Below are 23,515 nucleotides of genomic sequence, written 5' to 3' on the forward strand. Positions count from 1 at the left end.
AGCAGAAGTTTAAATGGTGTGCAGTAGCTGCTTAGTATTTTTGGCAGTTTCCCTAACATTTGTTTATGTCTATTCTTATGCTATTTTCTGAAGAGGAACCATTATTTAAATAATCTTAGCTATTTATTTATTGCTGTGATCATTTTTATGAAATACTTGAGATTTTTTTCTTCAGAAATTGATTTTGAAATATAATAACATTTTATTTAACATAGATTTCCTAAAAGATAGTTTTAGTAAAAATTTATTTAACATTAAAAGAACGTATTGTTTTTAGTATAGTGTGTGGTTTTCAAGTAGTTGGAATTTAGTATTATTTTAGCTACCGAGTGCACAGCTTTGTAAATTATATCTTAACTCCTTTGCTTATGTTTTCGAATTTTTCACGTCACTTAGTATAGAAGAAACATTTTATGAAAATACGTTCCCTGTGAAGTCACTAAATACAGTTACATTTGTTTTTCTTGTATTGTAAGTGTAGTCTCACTATAGTTAATTTTGCTTTCTCTTTCATACTTTGTGGTATTTATACTTTGGGGACATATTTTATACATTACAGAAAGTAAAATTTATCAGTCATTTGAAATAGGCATGACAATTTAAAATGATTATGTTGCTAATTTCTTTTGATAATAAAATGGTAATTTATAAAAACTATCCTACAACTACCCTTTAGGATAAAAATTTATGTAAAAACATTACAGTTTAGAGACCGGTAATCTAGAATAAACTCAATAAAATATTTCTTCCCTTGTTATAAAACAAAGTAAAAGACAAAAATATTCAATACAGAGAACATATTCAGTTGATTTTGTTTACATACTGTTATTGTTTTGCAGATATTTACTTTGCATGGATAAGTAAAAAAAATTTGTATGGATAAATAAAAAAATCTCATCTGTAGTTAATAATATAGATGGGAAATTATTGTGTTTTATATGATACTTTATTACCTTAACATAATATATAAAATTTTAACCAAGATAGTGTTTAAATGTTCCTCTTTTCAAGTTCTCATTGGTTCTGCTATGAAGGCCTAGTCTTCACCTAGCATTCCATTCATTCATGTTCAAGAGACTAAGATATGCACAAAGATTGGGAGCTCAAAAATTGATTTAATATTTTATTTATAATATAGGCCTTTGTTCTGGTTAAAGTGAAGAGAAGTTATATTGTAGATGTGCACCCTGTCTATTAGATAAGTGCAATCTTAGATCCTTTTATTAACTGATGTAACAGCAAACAGAAGAGATTCCAAGTCTTACAGGCTGTAACCTGGTGAATATAACATTTTCGGTAACTTTTCATAATACATTTGAATTTAGACTGACACTTGACCATCACTGACTTATGAATCTGTATAAAACTAAACTAATCATCTCAACATGTTTTCCTAGCATTATAAAATATTTTCTAGATGAGTACTGTTGACTTTATGTTTTGTTAAGCTATTATATAGAATTTACTTTGTATTGGGATTTCGGTCATTAAAGGAGCTATTTAAACAGTATTTATTTAAGGGAGGCACTGATTTAATTCTAATATAAAATCTCAAAAGTCTTACATAGAGAAATGATAGTAAATTTTATTACCAAGAGATATGTGAAAAAAAGTTAGCAAAACTAGTGAAGATACATATACAAAGAAATTATATCTAAATTTTAATACTAGAATGTGTTCCGTGTTTCATGAGACATCTAAGTATGTAACTTGGGGCACAGCTGAACTGGGTATAACATTCACAGATCCCATACTTCACTTTCTAATTTGGATTTTATGTCAGTGGAAATGGTGTCCATGTATCATACTGTTCATATTATATGGAAAGATTGGTCTATTCTACTCCAGGTTGGCATTCTCAGTAAAGGTGAAATTTTACATCTGCTCATTAAAAAAGCTATGAAATTGATCATTACTTTTTTCCCGTAGTTCTTTTAAAAGCACTATCTGTGATAGAATTTTCGTAAAATTGTAAATTTCCTTTATCTATACCTTTGACAAATTTTAGGACTTTTTTTTTTTTGGTTTATCCTCCTAACAAAAGTTCTTTCAGAGTTGAGAGTCCTGTTAAGGCAGCATGTTCATGATTTTTGAGTTTGAATAGATGAAATGTTCATGATAGAATGTCATCTTTTAAAAATGGTGAACGTGCTTACAGATCTTATAAAAAGAGAATTGAAAGAATTATTAAATAAAATGTATAAATGTATAGTTTCCTTGAATATAAGTTATATTTTTTTTAAAATCCAGGAATGAAGCTCTAGTATTCTTTTTAACTGCTAAACTGAAATTACTTTCTCTGTGTTTGTATATACTATTAAAAATATATTGTAAAAGAGAAAGAGAGAGAAAGGTGATAGAGGGATTTGAACTGGGGTTTGAGCCATCATCCTAACACTTAACTAGTTTAATTGTCTTTTGCAAGTTACTTCTGTAAGTCTTGTGTAATTCAACTGAAAGTGGAGATTTTAAGAGTGTTTATCTCATACATTTCAGGAAAGATTAGCTGAAATGATCCATGTAAAGCCCTTAATGTAGTGTCTGGCACATAGTAAATTTTCAATAGATGTTAGTTTTTATTGTTCTAATGTTATAGATATCACATACTATATTATACAACATGGACTCATATATTTCACTTAATAATTATTAGTAATGGATGGGTGATTCATTTATATCAAAAGGGTCAAAATAAAAAATAAATTCTCAGAGTTAAGCTTTTTTTGGCAAAGAATAAGAAACCAGTATGTTGCAGTATTTTAGAAATATGAGGAATTCAGTGTTAGTAAAACGTACAATGGGCCGGGCGCAGTGGCTCACGCCTGTAATCCCAGCACTTTGGGAGGCCGAGGCGGGCGGATCACGAGGTCAGGAGATCGAGACCATCCTGGTTAACACGGTGAAACCCCGTCTCTACTAAAAATACAAAAAATTAGCTGGGCATGGTGGAGGGCGCGTATAGTCCCAGCTACTTGGGAGACTGAGGCAGGAGAATGGCATGAACCTGGGAGGCGGAGCTTGCAGTGAACCGAGATCGCGCCACTGTGCTCCAGCCTGGGAGACAGCGAGACTCCGTCTCATACAAAGAAACAACAACAACAAAAACAACTTACTATGAAATATGGACACCTGTTTTAAAAATGCATTACAAATATTTGTTTCAGTCTTTGCACCTAATATGTATAAGATATATATAACTGAATTTGAGGATGTTGTGTAGAAAATATTACTTAACAAGTTATTATTTAATACACATATATAAAGAATCCCAAACAGATCTACATAAGGAAAAAATTACAGTATAGATTTCTAAATAGTTGGCAGAACAATGGCCCCCTTTTTTGAGTTTCTCTGGCATCTTCAGTAGGGAAGGAAGTGAATAGTATCTCATTCTCCAGTCAACTCATGAACATCCAGGGTCTTGTCTCTCAAGGCAGTGGGAACCTCCTCCCAGTGTACCTCGGCTCTTTGAGGTAATGATCTGCAGCTTCCGGCCTTTGTCACAATAAGGCCCAGGTGGTCTGGGGAAGTATGTCTTGCTTGTTGGTCTCTTGCTCTTTTTCTCTGTCTTCTCTGCTCACTTTTTCTATTTCCTTCCCCTTGGTGATACATAAAATACATTTCAAATGTATTTTGATATGTACTGCTTTTCATCAGGTTCCTAGTAAATTAATGTGCTCATATAGGCCAATCCAGATATCTTAAAAGATCACAGGATGTGCTTCCAGACCACAGTAGATCACAGTTAGGGCTCCAACATGGCCTGACCTGTTCAGAATAAAGAGGCCTTTGGTTGAGGGTGAGCCTTACACAGACTGTTTCTTTGTGTGCCTGTGATCATTGGAGAGTCTAAATTGAGATTCTCCCTTTCCCACCTGGGATTGAGGCATCTTGTTTTAAGGCCATATGGCAGATGTTAATAACCAACAGACTTCATGGGTTATACCTCAAACTTTATAAGCAAAGATTACTAACTGAATGAAGCATGCATGCTCATGAAAAAGTCATTCTATTCTATTCACTCTGCAAGTGTTAGAATTTATTGGCCTCTCCTGCTGGCAAAGATCACACTTTTGGTTGAGCTCTATCTTGGCTACTGCTTTTCTAGAGCTGCAATCTGGCAGTTTGGGAGGCTGCATATGCCTCTTAAACATTGTTTGGCACATAGAGTATTTTAAGGTTTTTAGCTTTTGTTTTTGTTTTTTGACACCTTTAGCAGAGGCAGGCAATCTACAGTTCCCTTCATGTCCTCTTATTATTTATAAGACTCTTCCTTCACGTTTATTTCCCCTGCCTGGCTTACACAGGCATAAAAGTTTTGATCTTTTGAACTAGATAATCCATATATTGCAAGTTTCATGATCATATTCTGTAGAAAATGAAGTGAGTTTCCAGTGAGACTGAGAGGTATATTTTAAATACTTTATGGAAGAGTTAATATGTTACAAATTTGGCCATTAAAATTGTATATTATATAACATAGTTACATTTTATTATAGATATGTTTTTAGTAAATAACAAAAATGTTCTCACTGTTAAAAATTATTTATACATTCATGTTCATTTTGTGTATTAGCAGAACTGAAAGTTTTGTTTTCTAATTTTGTTTTTAACAAGATCACTTATATTCAAATCATAAAATAATTTTAATTCTGATTATTGTTCTTCTCCCTTTGAAGGAGTTTTACATTTCTTCTAAGAGTCAGTTTAAGAATAGTTTGTATTTATCATTTTAATGTTTGCAGTAAAATAGAGCCAAAGAAGATATCTATTTCATTCAATTAAATGTTATTTCAAAGACAGCAGAGTTCTATGTTGGTAAAAATATTTATCTGTAGTTTTAAAAATTATTTCATAAGACTAACTAGATTTTCATTAGACTCCTTAAAGTCTAAAACACTAGAATGTTTTATGTTCAATCTTAGTTCCTTAGTTCCTTAAAGTCTGTAAACACCCTAGGAAATTACATTATTTCACAAAAGGATACGTTCTGAAAGTGTTTTCCTGAGGTTGTAAGTAATGTCAGAAAGCTGTACCATAAGAAACTGAACTATCAGTAAGTTCTTAATAACATATTTTTAAGGTTAAAATATCTGTGTTATTCTTACAGGGCCGCTGCACATCCTTCTTAGCTTCCTATTCCATATAAATTTCCCCTTTTTTTTTGACACAGAGTTTCACTCTTGTCATCCTGGCTGGAGTGCAATGGTGCAATCTTGGCTCACCGCAACCTCCCCCTCCCAGGTTCAAGTGATTCTCCTGCCTCAACCTCCCTAGTAGCTGGGATTACAGACATGCATCACCACACCCAGCTAACTTTGTATTTTTTTTAGTAGAGATGGGGTTTCTCCATGTTTGTCAGGCTGGCCTCGAACTCCCGACCTCAGGTGATCTGCCTGCCTTGGCCTCCCAAAATGCTGGGATTACAGGCGTAAGCCACTGCGCCCGGCCAAATTTCCCTTTCTTCTAATATTGATTTTACTCAATCATGAACATGTTTATGCCCCCAAAGTATATTCATATGTATGAAAAAGTATAAAACAGGGATTTTCATTTAAAATTCAGTCTTTCAAAATCTTTTCTTGGTCTGATTCAGTCATAATTTAGTTTTTAACTTTACTAAAAGCAGTAAGCTTCTCACACCTACTCTTCCCACTCCCATCCCACTTGTCAGATGAAATCATCATGCATTGATTTTGTAAAACTTCTTTTCTTCCACACTGTTTTCTTCATTATACAAAATAAAATTGCATTCTGAGTTGATGGAGAAGCATGATATGGTAAGCGTTGTAGGCTTAGATAGTTCATTTTTATCACTAACTGATGTCTTATCACCTAAATTGTGACAATTTATGCTTTCCAAGAATATGATTTACTACATTTATGAAAAATGTGAAGTTTGGAAGATGCCTACAGGCAATTCGAAATAAGCTCTATGATAACAAAAATACTCATATTAATTTAAAAACTTTGAATATTCTTTCTCTTTAATTGATCACAAACATTCTAATTTCCTGAAATAATTCCAGGTCAGTTTCCTACTTTCCCTTTCTTTGTCTTGGTCTCCAAAAAGCTATGTTTTGGGAAACATTTATTTTAGTCTCTTTTCTACCTAGTGAATTATGCTGAAATTACAGAGAAATATATTCTACTATGTAACTATATTGCATTTAATTTTTATTATAGCATGTTATTTTTGCACCAGGTATAGCTATTAATCAGGCATTTCAGTTAAAAAAATTCATTGAAATTAGAAACAAAATCAGCTTACTGAGTTACGTGAGTCATTATCTGATGTTATTGAACCACAAGAAAGCCTAAGTAAACTGAAAAATTGAGGAGTTGCAGTTCTTCACAATTCTAATGTTCTCTTAAATACTGTCCTAACCATTAAACAACATTCTAGTTGAGGCTTAACTACATATAAATCAGTTTGAGTCATGATATGTGTTTAAAGATACTCTATCTTAGAAAGTGTATAACAAGTTTCTGAATTAACTGAATCAAAATAACGTGTGTCTAAAAAATAAGCAGGCACAATTTTGGAAGTAACAGATGAACGAAATGCATTTATTAATTTTTTGAGATTTAAAAAGTTTTACTCAACCTTTGTAATTTTGAAAGCTATGCTAATCATTCTTCACAGTCAGTGGTATCGGAACATGTCATTATCTCTTTCAGTTTCATTATTTTTTATTGCAAAGCTATTTGTTTATTTGTAGAGTTTCTGCGTCTCAAAAAGTGGTGGTTGAAAGAAGTTAATATGTGTAATATTAACATAGATACTTTATAGTAAAATAAAATTAAAATGTGAAGAAATAAGAGAAAAGTATGCAGAAAATATGATAAAACCATAAAAATACATGTTGGGTTCCTGTTTTCCTGGCATGAAAGAGAACTCTAACTTCTTTTGATACTGAGACCTGAGAAATCTCCCCCAGAGAACAGAAGGAAGTTGTGAGGGATGTAGCAAATCACATCCTTAGCACCACTTCTATAAATAGAGTAGCATGGTTTAATTTGGATGTTCCTTAATAATTCCCTCAATAGAAGCCAGGGCTACAACTCAAAAGGGCAATTCTACAAAAGAAATTCAACTTAGAGATAATGCAGTTATGTTCATAGTATACTACTATTTGGTTCCTTGCTTGATTTTATTTTAGAATTTATAATACTCTTCAAAGAGCCCTTCAAGGCTGTTACGTCTCACTCAAATGTTTTATATTAGGTTGCCCAGCAGGAAGTTTGAGATATGCATATTCTCTGGTGAGAACCCAGAGTGTGGCTATTGTGTTGTTGATTAACGGCAGATCTATAGTTATGCTTTGCTAATCAAGAGGAGGGTGGATATTAAATATACCAACCACAAATGGAGGAAACCAACCAGGTAAGGACAGGATGGCCCCTCAAACTGAGGAGCACAGAAGAGGTTCAGAGAATTCTAAACAGCTTGGCTTAGAAATGTGGTCACCTAGCTACTGAGATGATTATTTAAAAGGTCTGCTTTTATAATCATAATTTAATTTTAAGGTAAAACTTTCATGTAAAATCAAAATATCTAAAAATCAGCATTTTTATTAGAACAGTGTATTTTAATAATCTGATATCCTATTGTACAGAAATAAATGTTATATGAAGTAAGGATATTTAATATATGTGAGTATCTCATAAAATATGAAAAAATATGGTGTTAAATTGAAAATGTTCTGCCTTAGAATTCAGTCATTTCACATCTTATGTAGCTAAATGATTTTATTTGCTCAAATGTATTTATTGAGCAGTTTTTATCAGCAGTAAACAACACACATGCCTTCCTTGTCTTCATGGAGTGGATAAGGAGGAGGAGTCAGGCTTCCTACTGATCTCTTGGTTTCAAATCTAATATAGAGTTGGATTTCTCATCTCTGACATCCTTCTAAATTGTTTCTTTTTTCATTATAGGTCATGAAATATCTCTAGTTGGGTCCAACTTTGGTACCTCTCTCAGAACTAGGACCAAATTATTATTTGAGGTTTCTTAAGTAAGCCTCTTCTTTTATTTATATATCTATCCCTTGAAGAGGAGAAAAATAAAGACATTTTTAGTAATTTTCTTGTATATTAATATATTTTATGCCTGTTGAATCACACAGATAACTAGGATTTTGTATTTTAAGTTTAGCACTAGATTACCTGGCTTCTTACTCTAGTTTTGCCATTCACTAGCTGTGTGGCCTTACACAAGTTATTTAACCTCTCTGTGCCTTAGTTTCCTCATCTATCTACAGTGGGTCAGCCCTCATATCTGAGGTGCATTGTTTCTAAGACCCCCATAGATACTAAAATCTATGGATGCTGAAGTTCCTTATATAAAATGGTGTAGAACAATAGGCCTTCCATATCTTTGGAGCCTGTTGTATGTAATAACAGTGCTTACTCCCTAGAGCTGTTATGAAGATTAAACGAGTCAATGCAAATAGGAGCATTCAGAGTAATGTCTCCCAGTGTTAAGCATTCTGCAACTACGAGCTATTTTTGCAGAAGCAGAAAGGCGTGAAATAGTGCCAACTTCACAGAGCTGTTGTGAGGCATAAAAAGGTCAGTGTATTAGAAGCCCTTAGAATAATGCTTGCCACACAATAAACTCTGCATAAAGGTTAAGTATTATTACCATTTTCCAGCTTATAATGTTTATATTATTTGTTCGCCTCATGGGAGTGGGATAATGTTGACTGGATAGGTTTTCATTGCTGTTTCTTTTTGTATGGTGGGCTTTGCTGTAATAGGGAAGGTGTTCATTCAGAGTGGTTCCTGGCAGCACAATAGAATTTTCAATGGACTTTGAAAACATTCTGATGCTGGACCCCACCCTTCATCCATTATGTCAAAATCTCTTACAGGTGAGGCCTGCAGCATGGCTAGTGTTTAAAACTTCTCAGGTGACCCTAATTTGGCTTCAGGGTTTCGACCACTGTGTAAATTTGTTTTGTCAATTTTCCATATTCAAATATCAAGTCTGTTTTAAAACTATTTGTTAAAAGTTAGTTTTGCCTTGTTTTCCTTTGGGGAATCACAGGAGAGTAATGAACACTTCTGCATTTCCGCTCTTGTCTGGCCTGTTACTCACCTGTTCCAAAGAACTAATCATTGGACTTTAAGACAATGGCTACAAAGCCATCACTGACAACTGTATGTTTTCTCATGATCTGATTTTCATGGTTCGTATATTAATTACCTTTTTCTTAAAAAATATCCAAGGTGGATTTTAAAACATTCTCATAAAGATATGTTTTTACTGTACAAGGCTTAAGGTTTATAGTTGTGTTTACTTATTACATCTCAGTAATACATAGTAAGAGAGTTCTTATGAGTGGAATGTCTACAATGGCTCGATTGCTTTAACATTGACTTAAATAATTTGATCTCTTATGGAAAAAGGTGTCAGAACTACATGTGTGATTAAATAATAACTTTTTAGATTTTTTAAAAGCTTAAATGGGTAATTTTGATTCTATGCCATCACTCTCAACAAATAGTTTCGAGCCCACTGCTATAGGTGACTGCTATGATGGAGGAAAGTACAGGATACACAGGAGTTTAAAGGAAGAAATGCCTGAGGAGAGCAGGAAAATGCTTCCTCCAAACTGGAAGTAACACACAGGGGCAATACCAGTTGAGTGGGGATGCATGGGCAAGCAAAGGTGGAAGAATAGCACACTGGATAATGTGTTTGGTTCCAGCATATGTACAGGCGGGAGATGTGAGGCCCAAAAGCTGTAGTTAGAACCCAGTTATGAAAGGCTTTTTATGTAATGCTCAAAGGTTTAGATCGTACATTGTAGATCAGTGATTCTCTTTTTTTTAAAAAAATTAATTTATTCTGCTAATATATTTTTTAGAAGGTAAAATCATGCTTCTTGCAAAAATATACACATTGAAGGTCTTATTTATTTCATCAATTAATAAAGAAATAATAAGTTACCAACTGTTCAGAGAAGAACCCAGAGACAGTTACACATATCAGTATTAGAGAATGCTGGGATAAATGTGCAAATAGATGCAAAGGTAGGAAAACTGTTAATATCTATAAGGTGTTATCAACTAATCATTTGCACTCAGTGGACATAGTTGGTGTATTAGTCTTTTCTGACACTGCTGATAGATACCTGAGACTGGGTAAATTATAAAGAAAAAGAGGTATGATGGACTCAGAGTTCCACGTGGCTGGGGAGGCCTCACAATCATGGCGGAAGGCCAAAGGCACATCTTACATAGCAGCAGGCAAGAGAGAGAATGAGAACCAAGTGAAAGGGGTTTCCCCATATAAAACCATCAGATCTGGTGAGACTTATTCACTACCATGAGAACAGTATGGGGGAAACTGCCTCCATGATTCAGTTATCTCCCATGGGCCCCTCCCACAACACGTGGGAATTAGAGGAGCTACAATTCAATATGAGATTTGGGTGGGGACATAGCCAAACCATATCAGTTGGCATTCTGTCAACGACACTGATTTGTATAACTATAATAAAACATTTTTATTCTTCTTATATATTAACAAGTTATAGTTGTATACGTATATATAAGGTAAAAAGTGGTGTAATGATTTTTTATACAATGTGGAGTGATTAAATCAAGCTAATTAACCTATTCATTACCTCAAATATTTGACATTTTTTTCTGAAGAGAACATTCAAGATTTACTCTTAGTTATGTTGAAATGTACAGTATTCAAGTATTAGCCATATTTACCATGCTGTGCAACAGATTCAATTAAAAAAACAAACTTATTCTTTCTATCTAATTGAGGCTTTTTAATATTTGATTGTCATCCCCCTATTTACCCCACCTGAAGTCCCTGGTAATCACCATTCTACTCTGCATCTATGAGGTCATTTGCTTTAGATTCCACATAGAAGTGAGGACATGTAGTACAGTGGTCCCCCACTAATCCACAAGGAATGGGTTTCTTTTTTTGTTTGTTTGCTTTTTGTTTTGAGACAGAGTCTTACTCTGTCACCCAGGCTGGAGTGCACTGGTGCGCGATCTTGGCTCACTGCAACCTCCGCCTCCCAAGTTCAAGTGATTCTCCTGCCTCAGCCTCTGAGTAGCTCAGATTACAGACATGCGCCACTACGTCTGGCTAATTTTTGTATTTTTGGTAGAGACGGGATTTTGCCATGTTGGCCAGACTGGTCTCAAGCTCCTGATCTGGTGATCCACCCACCTTGGCCTCTCAAAGTGCTGGGATTACAGGTGTGAGCTACCATGCCCAGCCAAGGAATTGGTTTCAAGACCCCTGGTGGATGCCTGAAACTCTCTGTAGTATTGAACGCAATTACCATCAGCTGGAACACATTTCTGATCATGTCTTCCATCCATAAATTTAACACCTTTCTATTATAACTAAGCACTTATCACACACCGTGGTTGTAATTTTTACAGTTTGAAGTGTATCAGTAAAACTAGCACTAATTTCTTTCTCCTTTGTAATTTCATGGATAGAAGTGTCATTCTTACATTAGACCTTAGCAACCCCACCATATGATTTTTTTTCTTTTTTATTTAAGACTGTGTTTCACTCTGTCACACAGTCTGGAATGCAGTGGTACAATCACGACCCTCTGCAGTCTCGACTTCCTGAGCTCAGGTGATCCTCCAACTTCAGCCTCCCGAGCAGCTGAGACCGCAGGCATGCACAACCATGCCCATCTAACTTTTTTATTTTTTTGTAGTGACGTGGTTTTGCCATGTTATCCAGGCTGATCTCCAACTCCTGAGCTCAACTGATCTGCCTGCATTGGCTTCCCAAAATGTTAAGATTATAGGCATGAACCATTGTGCATAGACGATTTTTTTTCTTAAGTCCAGAACTTTTACCTTTTCGCTCCTAGGAGACATTATGTGGCTTCTCTTTGGCATACCAAAATTGCCAGCATCACTACTGTTGCACTTTGGGGCCATTATTAAGTAAAACATGTACTATGCACAAGCACTATGATACCTTGACACAAGCATTATGATGCCTTGAGCACAAGCACTACGATACCTTGACAGTCAGTCAGAGAAGCAAGGTGGCTACGGAGTGACCACCAGGCAGGTAGCATCTACAGCAGGGATCCACTAGATAAAGAGATGACTCATGTCCATGGCAGGGTGGAACAAGATGACTCAAGATTTTATCGCTCTATCAGAACTGTGTGCAATTTAAAACATATAAATTGTTTATTTCTAGAATTTTTCATTTAATATTTTTGGACCAGAGATGAGTACAGGTAACTGAAACCATCCACAGAAAGTGAAATGGTGGATTAGGGAGGACTACTATATTTGTCTTTTTGTGCTTGCTTATTACGTTAGCATAATGTTCTCCAATTCCATCCATGTTGTCGCAGATGAGAGAATTTCTTCTATTTTTACTTTAAAACATTTTTATTTTTAATTTGTATGGTATATGTTGTATATATTTATACAGTACATGTGATTTTTTGGTACAGGCATACAATGCCTGTATCAACTCAGGGTAATTGGGATATCTGTCATCTCAGGCCTTTTATCATTTCTTTGTGTTAGGAACATCCCAATGTCATTGTTACGGTTATTTTAAAATATACAATAAACTATTTTCATCTATAGTCACCCCATTATGCTACCAAATACTAGATCTTACTCGTTCTATCTAACTGTATTTTTGTACCCATTAACCATTCCCACTTTAACACACTCTACCCACCCCCAACCTCTGGCAACCATCATTCTACTCCCCATCTTCATGAGTTGTTGTTGTTTTAATTCCCACATATGAGTGAGAACATGTGAAATTTGTCTTTCTGTATCTGGCTCATTTCACTTCGCATAATGCCCTCTTGTTCTATCCATGTTGTTGCAAATGACGGTATTTCATTCTTGTTTATGGCTGAACAGTAGTCCGTTGCATACATGTAGCACATTTTCTTTATCCGTTCATCTACTGATGGATACTTAGGTTGATCCCATATCTTGGCTATTGTGGGTAATGCTGTAATGAACATGGGTGTGCAAATATCTCTCCAATGTACTGATAACATTTTCCTTTGGATGTATACCCCAAAGTGAAAATGCCGGAACATATGGTAGTTCTATTTTTATTTTGGGGGGAGCCCCCATATTTTTTTTCATAATGGCTATTCTAATTTACATTCCCACCAAAACTGTACAAGAATTCCCTTTTCTCCACATTGTCACCAACACTTGTTATTTTTCATCTTTTCATAATAGTCACTCTAACAGGCATGAGGTGATATCTCGTTGTTTTAATTTACATTTCCCTGATGATTAGTGATGTCTAACTTTTTTTTTCACGTATCTGTTAGCCATTTGTATGTCTTTTCAAAAATGTCAATTCAGGTCTTTTGCCCATTTCTTAATCATATTATGTGTTTTCTTTCTGTAGAATTGTTTGAATTCCTTATATATTTTGGTTATCAATCTCTTACTAGATATGTGGTTTACAATCATTTTCTCCCATTGTATAGGTTGTTTCTTTACTCTGTTAGCTGTTTCCTTTGTTGTGCAGTGATCAGTTATTCTTAGAATTACCTGGAGTGATATAATTGGTCTAGAGTGGTGCCCATGCGTAGTATTGTTAAAAATCTTTCCGGGTGATTCTAACGAGCAGTCATGTTGGAAAATCAATTCTGTAGATAATGGGGAGCTTTGAAGAGTTCTGAGTGGGTGAGCACCGTGATCAGATTACCTCTTGATGGCTGGAGCATAGAAGGATGTATTGGAGGTTTTTGTTCTTAGAGATTGTGACAATGATGACAGCTATTCTCCAGATCCAGTGAGAGATGAATTTTGAGTCATAGTGGAAATGGAAATGAGGAGATGGACTTAAGAGCTAAGGAGGAAAGAGAATTTGCAGAAGTAGTGATTGATTAGAGATGTAGGAGCGGGATGTGGGCATTTTTAAGATGATGCCTAGGTTTTGGATTTGGATGATAATAATATTCCTAGAGATAGGGTATAAGAGAAGAAAAAGAAACTTAGGTGGTTGGTGTGCTTGAGCCATTGGGAGAGGGTGAAGAGGAACCAGTTTTGCTTTGTGAACATTGAGTTTCATTCATTATTCATTCACTCAACAAATACTTATCTAGCATCTAATATGCCAGGCACTGTTCCAAGTGCTGGAGTTGTAGCAGTCAAAAAAATAGACAAACATCCGTAACTTATTTTATAATGGGAAAGACAAAATATAAGCAGGGGAAATGAATGCAGGGTGGTAGGTGTGCAGTTTTAAATAGGGTGGTTAGATGGACCTCACTGAGAAGATGATATTTAAGCTATGCAGATGTCTGAGGGAGTAGCTTTTCTGCAGGGAAGAGTAGGTGGACAAGTCCTCGGGAAAACACAATTGGCAGATCAAGAACTAGGCAGAAGGCAAGGGAAACTAGAATTGAAGAAGGCACTTTGGGACAGTAGTAAAAGGGGATGAGAGAGGAAAAAACATGGGAGATGAAGGCAGATATCATGTATGGCTTTGCAGCCATTTGTGAAAACTTTGTAGTAGAAAAGTAAGGATCATCTAGCTGAATAACTTTCCCAGATTAGGCAGGCAGGGGTACAAATCCATTGTGAGTATTATCAGACTGCATAAATGCATTTGTTTTAAGTAAATTATATTCATGAGTAAAGTAGTTAATATTTAAAATTAAAAAGAAATTGTATCACAGCCATAGAATTAAAAAGTTTAATTTGTTTCAGATTTGATTTATTAAACTTAGTTATTTGTTTGAAAATTATATAAAATTTAAATTCTATTTAGTGATTTTAACTAAATCACTAATATAAAATGGTTCAAACACTAGAAAGCATAAAAATACATATAATGAAAAATCAATTTCTGTTCTCTATCTGCCTAGAGAGCTTCCCCCAACCCCCTACTAATCACTCTTTTTTATATTTCCATAGTTTCTCTCAAACATTAGACAACTTGATACATACGTTACCTCCTCTACCCTCAATTTTTGTTTATCTCAAGAGGTGGCATATTACTCACATTGTTCTGAATGCTTTTAAAATTAGAATTAACGGCCAAGCGCAGTGGCTCATACCTGTAATCCCAGCACTTTGGGAGGCCGAGGTGGGCGGATCACGAGATCAAGAGACCAAGACCATCCTGGCCAACATGATGAAACCCTGTCTCTACTAAAAATATAAACATTAGGGAGGCGTGGTGGTATGTGCCTGTAGTCCCAGCTGCTTGGGAGGCTGAAGCACGAGAATTGCTTGAACCTGGGAGGCAGAGGTTGCAGTGAGCCGAGATCATGCCACTGCACTCCATCCTGGTGACAGAGTGAGACTCCATCTAAAAAAACAAACAAAAAAAATTAGAATTAACTTTCTGTAGTTATTCTTATGCCAGTACCTAGATATCATCCTTTTTCTTTTTTTTTTTAATTTAATGCTGCCTAGCATTTCCTACCAATTGAATTATTGTTTTAAGAGAAGTGCACGTACTTCTGTGAGAGCAAGAGGAAAATGCACTGCATAGCATCCTCCAATTAACACACAAATTCCCAACCTTTTTAGACTACTAAAAAATTTTTTAAAAGAGGAGCAAATTCCTCAAATAATGATTATCCCTCTTTAATATGTCTCATTTGTTTATTCTACATTTACTGAATATCTCTTGGGAAAGATATACTTTGCTGGGTGGCGGGATAGTTGAGTTCTCTGTCCTTGTGGAATTTATATTTTCATGGAGGGAGATATAAAATAAACAAGTAAACAAATAGATGATCACAAACTCTGAGAAGAAATGAGCTAGATTGTGCAGGAAAGATTAAATGCGGAGGCCACTTCAGATTATTTCACCAGGGAAGGCTTCTGGGAAGAGGTGACATTTGAGCCCAGAAGTAAAGCATAAGAATGAACCTGGGAAGAGTTGACTATCCAGACTAAGGCCTTACTGAGATGTGTGTAGACTTGGTTATGGGCTAATGTGGTTGATATATAAACATTCAGGGAGAAATGACACGAGAATAAGGTTCCAGAGAGGCAGGAGCCGGATGACGGAAGAGAAGTTTAGTAAGAGAAATGGGAAGGCTTGAAAGATTTTAAACAGCTGAGTGATCTGCCTTATTTATAACTTCATGTTCTTTTTAAAATTTTATTTTTCTATTGACAAATAAAAATGGCATATTTCTGTGGTGTACAACATGGTTTTGATATATGTATACATTATGGAATGGCTGAATCAAGCTAATTAGCATGCATTACCTTACATACTCATCATATTTTTGTGATGAGAACACTTAAAATCTACTATTTTAGTTGTTTTCAGGTATATAGTATATTATTATTAACTATAATAATCACAATGTACAATAGCTGTCTTGAACTTATTTCTCTTATCTAACTGTAATTTTCTATCCTTTGATCAAACTCTCCCAATTTTCCATTCCCCAACCTCTGGTAAACACCATTCTACTCTCTGCTTCTATGAGCTCACCATTTTTATTTTTTAAAAGAAATGCTTAGTGTGATCTGAAAGGTACAAATTGTGATATTAAAACACATTTTGGGTATTCTTGAATATTTCTTATACTAATGTGTGTGTATATATGTATGTGTGCATGTATATATATGCATTTATATAAAGCATTTTTCACTGTATGAGATTGTGAGGGCAGTTATGGAGATTCTTTATTATTAAATGGCCAGTAAGAGGATAATTGACATAAAGGATAATAAATCTCCAGTTGTAAACTTGAGCTTCTGTGTATTTTATGTGATTTACCAGACCTTGAATGCAATATATTCTGTCATTGAGAGTTTCTGAATTAGGATTACAAAACAAATTTGGGGCCATTAAAGCATATAGCATGGAACTTGATCACACATTATTATTTGGTCATGAACCAAAGTTCTTTTTATTTCCCTTGAAAATTCAGTTTAGATGGCTAACTTATTGATTATTTACATGATATTATTTGTCAAGCCCGCAGGTTATTTTTGTAATACAGAATCATTTAACAAAGTTTCCATCTGAAATGTCTTTAGTTTGGTGTGCCAAATCTCTTAAGATACATGTCTTATTTTGTGAAACTGGAGTTTAGATTTATGAACATATAGTTTTATTTGGGGTCTTAATTGAGTTGTAGGTACTTCTACTGTAAATAGACTGAGAGCAGCATAACCTTGGATTAATTTAAAATATAAATCCATGTCATTGATTTTCCACCCATATAATTGGTTATGTTAAGATTCATGTGATTCCCCTATGGTTGTTTAAAATTCTGCATTTCTCATATTTGAGCTTCATCTTGTTTTGGTTTCCCTTTCTTTTTTAGTAATCTTAAAGATTTATGCAGTTGTGGTAAATCAAATTTTAGCAAGAATGTCTTCTGACTTTAGAAATTCTATGGAAAGATTTACATAATCAAATAACTTCTGTTATTCAGTGTTTGCTCTTCTGATGACATATTTTATAGTTTTGTTTGTGTTTTTTTCATTGGTTATAAGCATATAGTTGATTAATACTCTTGTTGGTATACATATTTGTTACCATAATATTTATATATTCAATTCACTAACTTCTGCATATAGATTGTCTAACACCTGGTCAAGTATGTAAATAATTTTAAATTTATTGAAATTGATCTGTTGTTTTATTTAAAGAGCATTTAACAGTGTACCACAAATTGGTTTCGTTGAAACCTAGGCAAACTAATGAATGATAGTGTATTAATAATAAAACAAACTTACTTGAAACAAACTATAAATGTAGATATTTTCTTGAGGTCCTATAAGGTCCTGATTTACGTAGATTTTAGGATTCTGTTTTTTTCTTAACTAAGTTCTAATTTTTTTTAATTTCAACTAAATTTTCATTTTATGTTCTTTATGCCTCTAATATTTCTTTGTTTTCTGGTCTTCATATTGTTCAGTGCTATTAGCAGATTTCATTTTGCCTCAATTCATTTTAGAAATGGTTCATTTTCTGTTAAATACTACCACATTGCTCTGGAATTCTTGGACACATGAATTTCGATTACATTTTTCTTAAAAAAATACTTTTGACATTTTTGACAAATGGTCACAAGAACTAAGTTTTGTGTTCAGGAAACTGTGTTCATAGATTCAAAAATCAGCCTACCCAAAACCCTTAAAATATCCAAGCCTGTAAAACTTAAATTTCATTTGAATTACACCAAATATCCATTTCATCAAGTATGTCATTTGCAGGATTGGTTGAAACAGTTGATGACAAGTGAAATTGAGTTCATCAAATTTGGCAGACAACTGTAAAGTGTGTCTGTGAATAATTGAAGGAAAATGCATTTCGTTGTTTCTCAGGTTTTATTGTATAGTGGCACATATCAGTTTCGTGTGTAAATAAGTAATAATACTGATAATTCCTGGTTATGTAAAACATTTGCGCTTGTATTTTTTTTAAAGAAACTGTATTTTCATTTTATTTTTTCCCAAAAGATTTATGGTTGAACACATTACAGGAACATTTTTTTTAAAGGATTGGAATGGTTAATCCCTTTCTTGTTTTCCATTTCTCCATACTAGTGTTAAATTCCAGTTTTTATGTGTGTGTGAGTTTATAGGATATGTAGTTGACCTGAAGCCCCCACAATTCCTAGGAAAAATGAATCAAGAATGATAATTTTATGTGATTCTTATTGGCCAATTCATGTGGTTATTAATCATAAATTTTAGAATAGTAGAAAATTATGAAAATACATTTTTAAAACTTTTAAGTTCGGGAGTACATGTGCAAGATGTGCATGTTTGTTACATAGGTAAATGTGTGTCATGGGGGTTTGTTATATAGATTATTTCATCACCCAGGTATTAAGCTTGGTATCCATTAGTTATCTTTCCTGATCCTCCCTCTCCCCACTCTCCACCCTGTGAAAGGCTCCAGTACTCAACTTCACCGATCATTAGAGGGAGAAAATAAATTTTTTGTTAGTTCATATTTGTCATTTTTTCAGTAGAATAGAATTTACATGGCTTGGCCAAATTAATCTAGAACTGTATCTAATAGTTTTTATTTTTAAATAAAACAAGTTTTTTAATTTAACAGTTTGGTAAATAATGCTGGCATCATTTTGTACAGCTGCTTTGATTAGCTTTGTTTCTTTTGGATGCTATATTTACAGTTGAAGTAAATTTAGGTGAGTCTCTGCATCATTTTAACCCTTAAGGTATCATGTAACTTGTGGAGGAAATGGCAGTTGGAACAAAGACTTACTGTAGCATAAAAACCAGTATAGATAACCTAACTAAATGCCGATCTGTAGCTCGGTGTGGTTCTATTAATTTCTACCTTCTTTCATTATAGAATCAAAACTGTGCTAAACAAGTCTCAAATATCTGGTATTTTATTATGCTGCTGATGAACAATAATCTAGATGTTTGAACATTTCTGAGTGTACAAAATAATGATAGTAATAAGCATAATATGTAGCTAAAACAATATTGACCATTCTTTATGTACCAAGCTGTGTACTGGGTCCTTTAACGCGGTTTTCTGAGCTGTAAAGGGGATTGAGTGAGTTCCTTTACCCTATGCCACAAATGAGGGAACAGGCTTAGAGAAATTTAATAACTTGCCCAAGATCACACAGCTAGAGAGTTGTTAGGGTCTTGCTTTGAGTTCTGGCTTATTTCATCTCAAAGACTATATATTCTTCTCACAATGTTACATTGAAATTCTGCTTGTGAATTCAAAGAATGGCATTTCATTTTTATTTTAAAACCACAGTGTCAGATTGGAATAGACAAGGTCAAGTATATATAATATAAGGAAATGGGAAAGAAAAGAGGTAGGTGACAAAGGTCAGACAGTAAAGGCCCAGAATGAACTACTGTCATCCATTTTAGCATTCTCTTTACTAGACAGTTGGAGCTAGAGTCACTTTGTTGTTGGAGGAGAGATCTGTGAGGAGTGAAAGAGATCAAAATTGCTAAATTTCTTCTAGTCCTTAGCATGTTTACAGGAAAATTATGTAAGAATAAAGTTTTCACTTTCGGTAGAAACAGAAAATTGTATCTTTTACTGTGCCTCAGGGCAAGAATAAAAATATAGGCTGTCAGTTTTATTTAATGTAATTGTTTTTCTTTCAGCTATACTATTTAGGAACAAAGTGCACATGGGACATGGACACACACATCACACTAGAATTTCACTTGATGGGCTGTATTCTGAAAACTCATCATTGTAGCGGAACATGTTCCTTGTTCTGGTGATTAGTGTAGGTTAGAATGAAGATTTCTCATTTACTGCTCAAAAATGTATACACATAGTGGAAATTTCTCAGGAATAGTTAAATAGTAAAAATAAAAAAAAACACAAACTAGCTACAACTTTGTTGAAATCCTTATTGCTCCAGGAATTTTTAACATTAGTGTTTAATAATTTTTAATTTCTAGAAGTGTCTTTTACATTTCTTTATATTGTTAGTAAATGCTTGTGAAAATCTCTATGGATAAATGGGGTTATTACCACTTTTGTTAAAGTTACTATAGTAAGCAGGTTTGTGTTGAATTTAGCCATATGCTTAGCTGTTGATAGAATATGAAAATGATGGTGCTCCAGATAATCTCTTTAGAAAGGTACAACTATTTCTGGAGTTTAAACAAAATGTTAAGTCATACAGTAAAAATATCAGGACATCAGAGTCTACCTGAATGAATGTATTGGAAGTACTTACCAAGTATAAAATTCTATGCGTTCGGGCATGGTGGCTTAAGCAAGCATGGATGGAATCTTAGCACTTTGGAAGGCCGAGGCAGGCAGATCACCTGAGATCAGGAGTTGAGACCAGCCTGGCCAACATAGTGAAACCCCATCTCTACTAAAAATACAAAAATTAGCCAGACATGGTGGCTCATGCCTGTAATCCCAGCTACTCAGGAGGTTGAGGCAAGAGAATCATTTGCACCCAGGATGCAGAGGTTGCAGTGAGACAAGATCTTGCCACCACACTACAGCCTGAGCGGCAGAACCAGACTCTATCTCAAAAAAAAAAAAAAAAAGCTATGCCTTATTCTAACCACATGACCATTTTTCTTGAAGAGTGTAGCTATGGAAACAAGATAGCCAAGTAAGAATATGAGTCACATAGAAGCTAACATGGCATTGATAAGTCACACATAAATAAGGACCATAGAGTTTTGAAAGGAGGCATCACTGGCAGGGTATGAAGTTTTGGCTGGAGGACCTCATGAAGTTGATCTTAACTTGGAAAAGCAGGTAGATAAACTTCCCAAGCATAGAGAAGGAATGAAACAAGGTGAGCTGCACATGATGTCCTGAGGGGAGGACGGTCAGGCTAGTTTCACCTACATCAAAGCTGTAGATGAGGCAGTCACAGAACCAAAAGAGGAAACCCGAGACCCTACCCCCATAAGGCTGACTGCATCAGTGACTACCTAAGAGTCCCAGCTGTTGTCAAAAAGCCATGGGAAGACTACAGATGAGATGACGGCCACAGAGGGACCATGAAAAGTATGAAGGAGAATACCCTCCTACTGCTGGGGATTGAGCATCTCTTCTACCCTACCAATTAAAGTAACATCTTAGAATTCTGGGAGCACATAGGTAACTAGGTTAATTTCATTTTATTTTGGAAACAGCTTTATGCAAATTTGTGTCTGGTGCACATCAGTCTTTCCAATTCAGTTGGTTTTAAATTGCCTTTGTCTCAGCCTCCTGATTTTATTACAGTCTGCCTATAGCAACAGTTGTAAGGTCATATATCATGCTAACTGAATATTTTTTTGCCATTTTTAATAATGCACCGAAAATAACTCCTGTTTAGTGTGGCTTTGAAAATAATTTAAAACATGTATATTTGTGAAAAATATATCCGGCCTACACATGTGTTTCCATTCTTATTTGTTAGTGTTGTCCTACGACCATTTGTGCCATGGACAGACTGACATCCTCATCTTGTTTCATGGATCTCAGCTGATTGGAAGGGCTGATTTCTTCCAGCGTAGCTGTAAATGAGAGCCTATTAAACACAGCCATTATTTAATTATTTTAATTAAAGAAATCATTAAGTGCTTAATAAGTTATACCTGGTCTTTGAATATTCTATTTTCTTAAAATTATATTTTACTAACCTTTTTATAAGGAAAGAGATATTTACCAGCTGAATGCTATAGATATTTGATCTATAGATATTTGAATAGATGTGTATGAAGACTTTATACAAGTTATTGTGGCAGTTAATAATATATTTTACTAAAGAGAACAGAAAACTCGGCCACAGTGGCTTTTGCTTTTCAATTTTCCAGATGTATAGGTGAGTAGGCCATTACTAAATGATGCTGTTAGGGTCTCATACTTTTTTGCCTTTTTACTCTGCCTTTTCTTCAAGTGTTGGCTTTTGTTGTCATGCATATAGATTTCAGACACTTTTTAAGTATCTAATTCTAGTTTTAGGTAGGGAGGGGGAACACTGTTTCCTGGCATGGATTTTGTCTTTTCTGCATGGATGAAAGTCCTCCCCATGGACTTCTCCCTAAATTGTTTCATATAACCAAGTGTAGCTGCAAGAGAGGCAGATAAATTGAGTATTTACATTCTAGCTTTCATAGCAGAAGAAGGGAAAGGACATGGATCTTGGGAAGTGGTGCTGATAAAGCTAATCTACTCTAATAGGGTTCTCAACAGAAAAATAAATAATAGGATGTATGAAAAAATAAAACCATATATTTCTATGTAAACAGTAAAACCATATATACATAAACAATAAAACCATATATTTATATATAAACAATAAAACCATATATAATGTAAACCATAAAACTATATATATATGAGAGTTAGCTATCAGAGTCTCTGATAGTTTTTTTTTTTTTTAAGGAGTTGTTTCACACTGCTGTGGGGTCTGGCAAGTTTAAAATCTGCAGGACAGGCTGAAAGATGGGAAATTCTAGCAGAAGTTGATGTTGGGGTGCAAGTATAACAGCAGTCTGGAGGTAGACCACCTTCTTCTTCTTTAGGAACCTATATTTCCCCTTAAGACTTTCAATTGATTGGATGAGGCCTACATACAATATGATGGAGAATAAGATTTATTCAGAGTCCACTGATTTAAATGTTACTTATGTCTTTGAAAATACATTTACAGCCACATCTAGACTTGTCTTTGACCCAACAACTGGACACCATAACTAGCTAAACTGACACATAAATTTACCCATTACACCTATATTATCTACAAAGGATTAATAATAATCAATGGTTTAAAACTTTTGGATACTAAAGTCCAGCATCAACTTCTTAGGCTTGACATCTTCCTGATCAATGTATTAGTTTACGTGTATTAAATGCAATAATGTTTCCATGTATTCCAGAAAGTTCTTATGCTAATTCTGAATTAGAGTTAAAATATTAACTAATATCCATTTTAAAAAGAGAAAGTCTTTTTTTTTTTTTTTTTTAAAAAAAAAGGCATATTGAGAATTTCTAAGGCTCTTACTTTGTTTTCAGGCAGTAAATGACTTATATAATAACATTTTA

General features: G+C 34.4%; 1 protein-coding gene across 1 annotated transcript in view; it reads left to right on the top strand.

Moving 5' to 3' along the window:
- CHSY3 (chondroitin sulfate synthase 3) overlaps positions 1–23,515 on the top strand; it is a 276,137-nt gene that overhangs the window by 4,516 nt on the left and 248,106 nt on the right. The window lies entirely within an intron of this gene.

This window comes from Symphalangus syndactylus, chromosome 11 (assembly GCF_028878055.3).
Source record: "Symphalangus syndactylus isolate Jambi chromosome 11, NHGRI_mSymSyn1-v2.1_pri, whole genome shotgun sequence".
Classification (NCBI taxonomy): domain Eukaryota; kingdom Metazoa; phylum Chordata; class Mammalia; order Primates; family Hylobatidae; genus Symphalangus; species Symphalangus syndactylus.